The 10,056-nt window shown below is 41.9% G+C and overlaps 1 pseudogene; it reads right to left on the bottom strand.

The window, feature by feature from the left end:
• Positions 1–301: 301 nt before the first annotated feature.
• On the bottom strand, positions 302–9,448 carry LOC137332646 (kinectin-like; annotated as a pseudogene).
• Positions 9,449–10,056: the final 608 nt, after the last annotated feature.

Genomic DNA, 10,056 nt, shown 5'->3' with positions numbered 1-10,056 from the left:
TAAGCAGCAACCTTGCCCTTTTCGTATGTGTTGCCAGCTATACCGTATTTTCCCTCACCATTTTTGCATGGCCAATTTCAAATTGGTTTCTCACAATTTATCCATAACCTCATATGGACCTTCCTAATTGGCTTCCCAGCAACCCCCTTTAAAAAAAATTTCAGCATAACCTGTTCCCCCATGGGATCCCTCTATTCTACCTTAAAGAAAACAGTAAAATATCAAAGCAGCATCAATTTGAAATGTTTACCCCTTTTACTTTAGCTCCTGGTTGTGACCAAATTATATTGTTTGCTGATAGTCAACAATGGAATTCAGCAAAAAAATTTAGGCACAACTTATTTGCGTTTAGGAATGTACAGATTGGCAAGCTGCCTGCAATATTTTTGCCTTTTGAGAGCTGATCGATCAGAGGTTTTAGTAGCTGCTGCAATTGAATTAGACCCTGATTGAGATCCACTGATATTTTCTTTTTGATATCTAACTGTTCCTTCACTTCTGGAACTTCACTCTTTTCTACAACATTGTCATCTCTTGCGGTTCTTGCTTTTTCTTCCTGAACAATGTTCAAAGATTCTTGAGCTTCGTGCAGATTGGAAGATACTTCCTGTTCCTCATTCTGTTCAGTCTTCAGTTTTGTTAATGTTTCATTGAACTGAGTTTTAGGTTCTTTGACTTCAGTTACACGAGTGGCTCTCTCTGACTCCACCTTTTCCAACTCAGATGCAAGATGATTGCTCCGTTTTCTAAGACTTTCAGTTTCTGTGTTTTGATGCTGACGAACCTGCAATGTCGTCACATAGCTAGCAACTGATTCTCTGCTGTCTGTCAGTGCAGCCTTCACGTTATTAATTTCTTGTTCTTTTGTTTCAATATAATTTGGAATTCTTCTTCCACATTTGTTTTAGCAGAAACCTGCTCAGCTGGACATTTTCTACTTGCTTCTTGAGTATTTCATGGTCTTCTTGCAGCTCCTGAATTCTCTGCTCATTGTTCTCAAACAAGCGTTCTGAGCTTGAATAAAGGAGACTATGATGGTATGAGAGCGGAATTGATTAAAGTGGACTGGGAAAATAGATTAAAGGGTAAGACTGTACACGAGCAGTGGTGTTCATTTAAGGAGTTATTTCACAACTTTCAAAAAATATATATTCCACTGAGGAAAAAAGGGTGTAAAAGAAATGACAGCCATCCATGGCTAAGTAAAGAAATTAAGGATAGTATCCGACTAAAAACAAGGACATATAAGGTAGCCAAACTTAGTGGGAGAATAGAAGATTGGGAAGTCTTCAAAAGACAGCAAAAAATAACTAAAGGTTTGATTAAGAAAGGGAAGATAGATTATGAAAATAAATTAGCAAAAAATATGAAAACAGATAGCACGAGTTTCTACAGTTGTATAAAAAGAAAAAGGGTGGCTAAGGCAAACGTAGGTCCCTTAGAGGATGAGACCGGGAAATTAATGGTGGGAAACATGGAGATGGCAAAAATGCTGAACAAATATTTTGTTTCAGTCTTTATGGTAGAGGACACTAAGAATATCTCAACACTGGACAAACAGGGGGCTCTAGTGGGGGAGGAGCTAAATACGATTAAAATCACTAAGGAATTGGTACTCAGTAAAATAATGGGACTCAAGGCGGATAAATCCCCTGGACCTGATGGCTTACATCCTAGGGTCTTGAGGGAAGTGGCAGTAGAGATTGTGGATGCTTTGGTAATAATTTTCCAAAATTCTCTGGACTCAGCAAAGGTCCCGGCAGATTGGAAAACTGCTAATGCAACACCCTTATTTAAAAAGGGTAGTAGGCAGAAGGCTGGAAATTATGGTTCAGTTAGCCTAACATCTGTGGTGGGTAGAATTTTGGAGTCTATTATTAAGTAGACAGTAACGGAACATTTAGATAAACATAATTTAATAGGACAAAGTCAGCATGGCTTTACGAAGGGGAAGTCATGTCTGACAAATTTGCTTGAGTTCTTTGAGGACATAACGTACAGGGTGGATAAAGGGGAACCAGTGGACGTTGTGTATTTAGACTTCCAGAAGGCATTCGACAAGGTGCCACATAAAAGATTATTGCTCAAGATAAAGAATCACTGGGTTGGGGGTAATATTCTGGCATGGGTGGAGGATTGGTTATCTAACAGGAAGCAGAGAGTTGGGATAAATGGTTCATTCTCGGACTGGCAACCTGTAGCCAGTGGTGTTCTGCAGGGGTCGGTGCTGGGTCCCCAACTCTTTACAATCTATATTAACGATTTGGAGGAGGGGACCGAGTGTAACATATCAAAGTTTGCAGATGATACAAAGATGGGAGGGAAAGTAGAGAGTGAGGAGGACATAAAAAACCTACAAGGGGATATAGACAGGCTGGGTGAGTGGGTGGAGATTTGGCAGATGCAATACAATATTGGAAAATGTGAGGTTATGCACTTTGGCAGGAAAAATCAGAGAGCAAGTTATTATCTTAATGGCGAGAAACTGGAAAGTACTGCAATACAAAAGGATCTGGCGGTCCTAGTGCAAGAAAATCAAAAAGTTGGTATGCAGGTGCAGCAGGTGATCAAGAAGACCAATGGAATGTTGGCTTTTATTGGTAGGGGGATAGAATATAAAAACAGGGAGGTATTGCTGCAGTTATATAAGGTATTGGTGAGACCGCACCTGGAATACTGCATACAGTTTTGGTGTCCATACTTAAGAAAAGACACACTTGCTCTCGAGGCAGTACAAAGAAGGTTCACTCGGCTAATCCCGGGGATGAGGGGGTGGACATATGAGGAGAGGTTGAGTAGATTGGGACTCTACTCATTGGAGTTCAGAAGAATGAGAGGCGATCTTATTGAAACATATAAGATTGTGAAGGAGCTTGATTGGGTGGATGCGGTAAGGATGTTCCCATGGATGGGTGAAACTAGAACGAGGGGGCATAATCTTAGAATAAGGGGCTGCTCTTTCAAAACTGAGATGAGGAGAAACTTCTTCACTCAGAGGGTAGTAGGTCTGTGGAATTTGCTGCCTCAGGAAGCTGTGGAAGCTACATCATTAAATAAATTTAAAACAGAAATAGACAGTTTCCTAGAAGTAAAGGGAATTAGGGGTTACAGGGAGCAGGCAGGAAATTGGACATGAAGCTGAGTTCGAATCGGTCAAGGCCCTTGGGTGGCGGAGCGGGCCCAGGGGCTGAGTGGCCGGGTCCTGCTCCAACTTCTTGTGTTCTTTAGATTTGAGGTTAGGATCAGATCAGCCATGATCTTATTGAAAGGCAGAGCAAGCTCGAGGGGCTGATTGGCCTACTCCTGCTCCTATTTCTTATGTTCTTATGTTTTCGAATTTAAGCAACTTCTTTTCCAACTAGTCTTCAAATTTCTTGATCTTTCTATCTTTCTCAACAAGAGTTTCCTGCAGTTCTGCCACTATGGATACAGAAGCAGCTTGCTTTGTGATTTGATAATGTAATTGATGAATCTGCAATTTCAATGCTTCATTTTCCTGCAGAAAATCCTGAATTCTAATCATTTTGCTGGCAGCTACTTCTGTGCTGTCTGCCAATGCAGCATTCAAAGAGTTAACTTCTTCCTCTTGCATTCTAATTATTTTCTTAAGATCTTCCAGTTTTGATGTTGTGGAAACCTCTTGGGCATTTTGTACTTCCTCTCTGAGCATCTCATTTTCCTCCTGCAAAGCCTGAATTGTTTTCTCATTGTTTGTTACTTTATAGAACTCTGACTCCAACCTACCTTCAATGGAATCGATCTTTTCATTCTTCTCATTAATGGTTTTCTGAAGTTCTGCTACCATGGACGCAGAAGAATCCTGCTCAGCCTTTTTCATTTCAAGCTCCTAAATCTTTTGTTTTGAAGTTATATTTTCACCTCTTACGTCCTCAATTTCTTCCCCTTTGTTTACCACTTGAATGAGTCCACTTTCTAACAGCTCTTCAACAGTTTTTATTTTTTCGTCCTGTTCTTGGAGACCTTTTTGCATCATACATAAAGCTGAAGCCTGCTCAGAGGTCTGAACCGGCAGATTTTGCATTTCATCCGTTAAAGTTATTTTCTCTCTCTGCAGACTTTGTGTATCCTGTTCTTTGCTTGTTACATGAAGATGTTTGCCTTCCAAAGATTCTTCCATCAACTTTATTTGTTTCTCTTTCTCTGCGATCGTTTTCTGCAACTCGTCCATTACACATGCTGCAGAAGCCTGTGATGCCATTTGGCATGAGGATTTTGTATCTGAGCACTCGTGGTTTCTTTCTGTTCCAAAAGATCCTGCACTTGCATCTTCAGAGCATCATCTGTAATAGTTTGCTTTTGTTCTGCAGTTACCAGCTGCACAATCTCTTGTTCTAGTTGCTGTTTGTAAACCATGGTATCAGTGAGTTTGCTGTGCAAGCTTTGCACCTCTTTGTTTTTATTGCCAATTCCATTTTTGGGAACCAGAAGTTTACTTTATAGATCTTGTTTTGCAGCCTGAGCTTCCGTTGGCCTTTTCTCATGCTCTGTAGTTATGTTCCTGAGATATTTCTTGCCTCCTTTCAACTTCCTCCTGCAGCTGAGTCTTGAGTAGTTGAACGGTCTGCTCATAGGAAACCTCCAGGTTCTTTATCTGTGCCTCTTCCTGCTGAAAGCGGTTTGATTTCTCTGTAAGTTCATTCATTAATCTGGCATAGTCCTGTCGCAGTTTGTTCAGTTCGGTTGGCTGTTTGTTCTCTATTTGGGTGGAGGCCTTGGTCACAGCATCTCTCAGGATCCTGCTTTCTTGTTTCAATGATTCTATTTGATCTTGAAGCTGGCGAAACTGCATCTGGGTTTCGTTCACATGATCCTGGTAGCTGACCTGTAGCTTGTTCTGCAGAGCTCCGAGTTCTTTTTCAAGGGCGCTGCGCTGTTCCCTTAGATTGGTCTCAACTACATTGGTTTTCTGTTTATCAGTCACCAACTCCTGGTTCAACTGTTTGTCATTTGAGAGAGTAACCTCATCTTGAAAAAGCTCGAAGCAACTTTTCTTTTTCTGGTAACTGCTGCTGCATTGCAGGAACTGGATGACATTTTACTCTAGGTTCCTGCCAAATATCTTGGACCACCACAGCCTACTCTTTCAGAATCTCAATAACAAAGATAGCCTCCTCCTCAGTGAATCTCATAGTTTTCAAAGAAGAAAGACTTTAAATTGTATATTAGCACATTCCTCTGTTTCTTGGTAATGGTTTTTTGCATACCACTGCTGATCACTTGGCTTTTGTCATCAACCACAGTATCCCTCTTTTCAGCATGACCACTGGCCTCAGCATTATCCAAAGGAATTTAGACTGTGGGCTTCACTGGGAGATTCTCCACTGAAGCTGAAACTGGCTCTGTTCTTTGCTTTTTTGGCGCACTTTTTCTTTTCACAAGTCGACTTTCATGTGGTTTAGTTTCCATTGATAGAAGCACTGGTTTGTGCTTTTTGATAACCATTTGAACAGAATCAGTGTGCTCTTTGATATGAGCACTGCGAACACCCTGAACTGGATCATTGTCCTCAAAAAGAACGTAACCTCTCTCGGCTCTGCAAAATGTGCAATAGGCCCCAGTCTGTTAGGGTAAATCTGGTAGCTATCAAACTGCTCAGAGACAGTGGCTGCTGTGCCATTCTTGTGCTTCTTGTGTCCAGTCTTTCGTTTATAACTTGAAATTTCTGAAGGAGTAGGCTGATTGATAATGTGGAGGGGTTCATTTCTCTTTGCTCTCCTTTCCTCTCTTAATTTGTGCTTTACTTCCCTATCCTTGTTATCATGTTGGATCCCCCACAACTCTTTATAATCTGTCTTAATATTATCAACAACACAAACAGCCCTCATTACGAATTTACGGCAAAGTGCCAGGAAAGAAATAAAACAGAAAAGAAAGACACGGCCAGACAAGCCAATCGCATCACAATGCTTTTGAGCCCATTCCATCGCTCATGGCATCCAGCCATCATTATTTCCCGTTTCTTTTTCTGCCATCCTAGCAGAATAGCTTGTTCCCGCTTGGATTTGTCTTAACCTTTTTAAAGTTTTCCTGTATAACAACAACTTATTCTTACAACAACAATAGCCTGTTCCTTCTTGGATTTGGCTTTAGCCTGTCCTTTCTTGGATTTGGCTCATTTGGAGGTGATCAATCTTCCTTCGAAGCTTTCCATACACACAACCTCCCCTTTCCATGATATCTATAGAGGTTGAGGACTGTATAACTAGTATGGGACTGTCTTGGCCACTATCATGTTATAACGATATCCAACTTTATATTTGTTACACTCTTATTTAAGTACTACTCACATGTAAAATATATTTTTCCTAAGTCCTGTGGTTTTACGAAACTGTCGCACTTTTGTTGTCGGTACATATAGTAGGACGCTTATCCCCCAGAGCTCGTCTAGCTTTGAGTCCATGGTGATGTAAGTCTTTGCTATCCATCCAGTGTCAACCGTCCGAGGTTTTTATTGGAAAAGCACGCAAGAAAAGGGCTGGGCTAGGCTTGCCAATATTAACGAATGTTGCAGTAGTCTTCTATGTTAACGAATACTTGCAGTAAGCAGAATACAGTAGGCTTCTTCAATTAAAAGAAAGTCTATCCTTCCTAAAAAGCAGTTTCAACAAACAGGGTACAATCAAACATAGATATGCGTTCTTTAATTCCAGCCTGCCTCTGGATACAGGACGGTAGAGACAGCAGCTTCAGTATTGTATCCCACTGGCAGCTAAAGCACGGTTTCCTTTTTGCTGCCCCTTGCACACACTCCAGACATACCCACCGAAACCCGTCTAATACACATAGACTGAGCTTCTGTTTTACACTCAAGCACTATTCAAAAAACAACTGACTTTGAAACGGCCATTTCCTTACAAAGATTGTTGTGTCTTTGTTCACTCAAACCATGGGTGACATTTCTCCCATCAAAGCTTGATCTCACACAAATTACTGTGTCCTGTCTAGAGTGAAGTGTGACTTCCCTGTACTTGATTCATCTTTGTTTCCTAGACTGGCTGTCTCTATTTGTCGTTCACCTAGTAGAAAGTTCAAAGCTAATTATCTTATGCATTTTTTTCCAGGGCTTGATCTTATGCAGATCACTGTGTCTTTGTCCACTTCCCTTTGACTCGATGGCTCTGATTGTCTTTCACCAAGAAGTAGGTTCTAAGGTATTTAATGAGATTAGATGTGGTCTCGAGTGAAAACCATTTGCATCTACACAATAGGAAGTCAATTGTTGGCAAGGACATGTTTTGACTTGTCTGACATTGGGTGGCTATTCAACCCTATCAGTCTTTACAGTGTTTCTTCCCCGAATCCATGTTTCAACAAGCAAATGGTACAATTTTAAAGGGGATATAGGAACAGAGAGACCGGGGTGATTGTACACAAATCTTTGATGGCAGGACAAATTGAGAAGGCTATTAAAAAACATATGGGATCCTGGGCTTTATTAATAGAGGCATGGAATACAAAAGCAAGGAAGTTATGCTGAACCTTTTTATAAAACACTGATTAGGCCTCAGCTGGAATATTGTGTTCAATTCTGGGCACCAAACTTTAGGAATGATGTCAAGGCCTTGGCCTTGGAGAGGGTACAGAAGAGATTTACTAGAATGGTACCAGAGATGAGGGACTTCAGTTATGTGAAGAGACTGGACAAGCTGGGGTTGTTCTCCTTTGAGCAGAGGAGATAAGGGGGGGGATTTAATAGAGGTGTTCAAAATCATGAATGGTTTTGATAGTGTAAATAAGAAGAAACTGTTTCCAGTGGCAAAAGGGTCGGTAACCAGAGGACGCAGATTTAAGGTGATCGGCAAAAGTACCAGAGGCGACATGAGGAAACATTTTTTTACGCAGAGAGTTGTAATGATCTGGAATGCACTGCCTGAAAGGAAGCAGATTCAATAGTAACTTTCAAAAGGGAATTGGATAAATACTCGAAGGGAAAAAAATTACAGGGCTATGGGGAATGAGACTAATTGGATAGCCCTTTCAAAGAGCTGGCATAGGCATGATGGGTCGAATGGCCTCCTTCTGTGCTGTAACCTACTATGATACTATGATATTATGATACGGATTGCGCTGGGAAACCAATAGAACCCCCCGAGACATTTCAGTCCCTTGGTGCTAGAAAAAGGGGGCTCAAAAATCCACAGCTGTTCTGGTGTATCATCAGTGGGAGTCTGTCTGAACAGCTGGAATTTAGGCTGGATCTCAGACACACAGGTCCCAGCCTTGTGTGGCAGTATCCAGATGGGCTTATGGAGGCAGAGCCTCCGTCTGCTCCAAACAAGGCCATTGTTGTAAGGAGGGGCTGGGCCAGGGGCAGGATTCCCTATTTCGGGAGTTCCTCACAGGGTCCGAGTGTATGGTTGGTGCAGATCAGACCAGGCATACCTACCCAACAACCTATGGGGGGAGGTGGGGTCCAAGCCAGGAATGTGTAAGAGGGCCAAAAGGGAGCGCTTTCTCCTCCTTTAAGGCACTCCCTAAAACCGACCTGTTCGCGGTACAGGGATGGACCAGTGGTAAACAGACCCTCCCCCAAACGATCCACCTCCATTGGACTTTCTGGTATACATACAATGTTAAAATACCAAGCACCTTAGATACATCTCTAGTGACATGGTCACCTGCCATTGGCAGGCAAATTGAAGGACCTGCCAGTGACCCCATGAACTTTGGCAGGGTCACCAGCAGCGATCCTGGGTGGGGGGCATCACTTATGCAAGGAGGTACTCCCCAGCGGATTTTAGGGCCAGGTTTAACCATGATGGAAATAAAGTGACGGAAAAAGTGTGACAAAAAATTATCAGGGAAGTACAACAGGAAGTAAGCACTATACATAAAGGAAGCCTTCTAATACATTAATAAACAGATATATAGATATTTAAATACATTCAGATTACTGTAAAATATGTCATTTTATCTCCAATTGTTACTGTGTATTATATATTCCAGTAGAGTATATAGTACATGCAAAGCTTTAAAAATCTTCTTCTCATCAAAGTACAATAAGAAACCATGAATGATGAAAAACACAAGAGAAAGAATGAGAGCAGAGCGAGACGGGCCAATCTCTGAAGGGCACAGGGAATATGAGAAATGAGCTTCGAATTAAGTTAAATGACATTCAAGTGGACATTGATAGAACTCATCAAACCATTGACAACACTGACAAGACTCACTGGTGTGGATAAAAATAGTCAGTGAAATGGAAAAAAGTCTCAACAAAAGGGGAAGGAAGACTCACCGATTTAGAAGGAAAGCCTTCTGTCTCAGGCAAGGAAAGGTTTACCAGGTTAATGCAGAATATTTCCAAGATAAGGTTTGTCGATCTGTCTGTCTGTCTGTCACCTCTGTGCTCGCTGACCTACATTGGCTCCCGGTTGGGGAACACCACGATTTTAACATTCTCATCGTTGTTTTCTAATCCCTCCATGGCCTCGCCCCCTCCCTATCTCTGTAACCTCCTCCAGCACTACAACTCTCCGAGATCTCTGCGCTCCTTCAATTCTGGCCTCTTGCGCATCCCCGATTTTATTTGCTCCACCTTTGGCAGCTGTGCCTTCAGCTGCTTAGGCCCGAAGCGCTGGAGTTCCCTCCTTAAATCTCTCTGCCTCTCTACCTCTCTCTCCTCCTTAAAGATGCTCCTCAAAACCTACCTCTTTGGTCAAGCTTTTGGTCACCTGTCCTAATATCATCTTATGTGACTCGGTGTCAAATTTTGTTTGATAACGCTCATGTGAAGCGCCTTGGGATGTTTTACTACATTAAATGTGCTCTGCAAGTGCAAATTGTTGTTGTTGCTGTCTGTCTGTCTGTCTACCTTTCTATTTATCTCTCCGTTTCTCTTAGCAGATATCCCATAGCACGACTTAGGGTAAGTCAGAGGTATTGTAAAAACAAGATATCATGCCAAGTTGGGGCCTTTTTTTTTATTCGTTCATGGGATGTGGGCGTCGCTGGTAAGGCCAGCATTTATTGCCCATCCCTAATTGCCCTTGAGAAGGTGATGGTGAGCCGCCTTCTCGAACCGCTGCAGTCCAC

The sequence above is a fragment of the Heptranchias perlo genome, chromosome 14 (assembly GCF_035084215.1).
Source record: "Heptranchias perlo isolate sHepPer1 chromosome 14, sHepPer1.hap1, whole genome shotgun sequence".
Taxonomy (NCBI): Eukaryota; Metazoa; Chordata; class Chondrichthyes; order Hexanchiformes; family Hexanchidae; genus Heptranchias; species Heptranchias perlo.
This window is presented reverse-complemented; position numbering and strand designations above follow the sequence as displayed.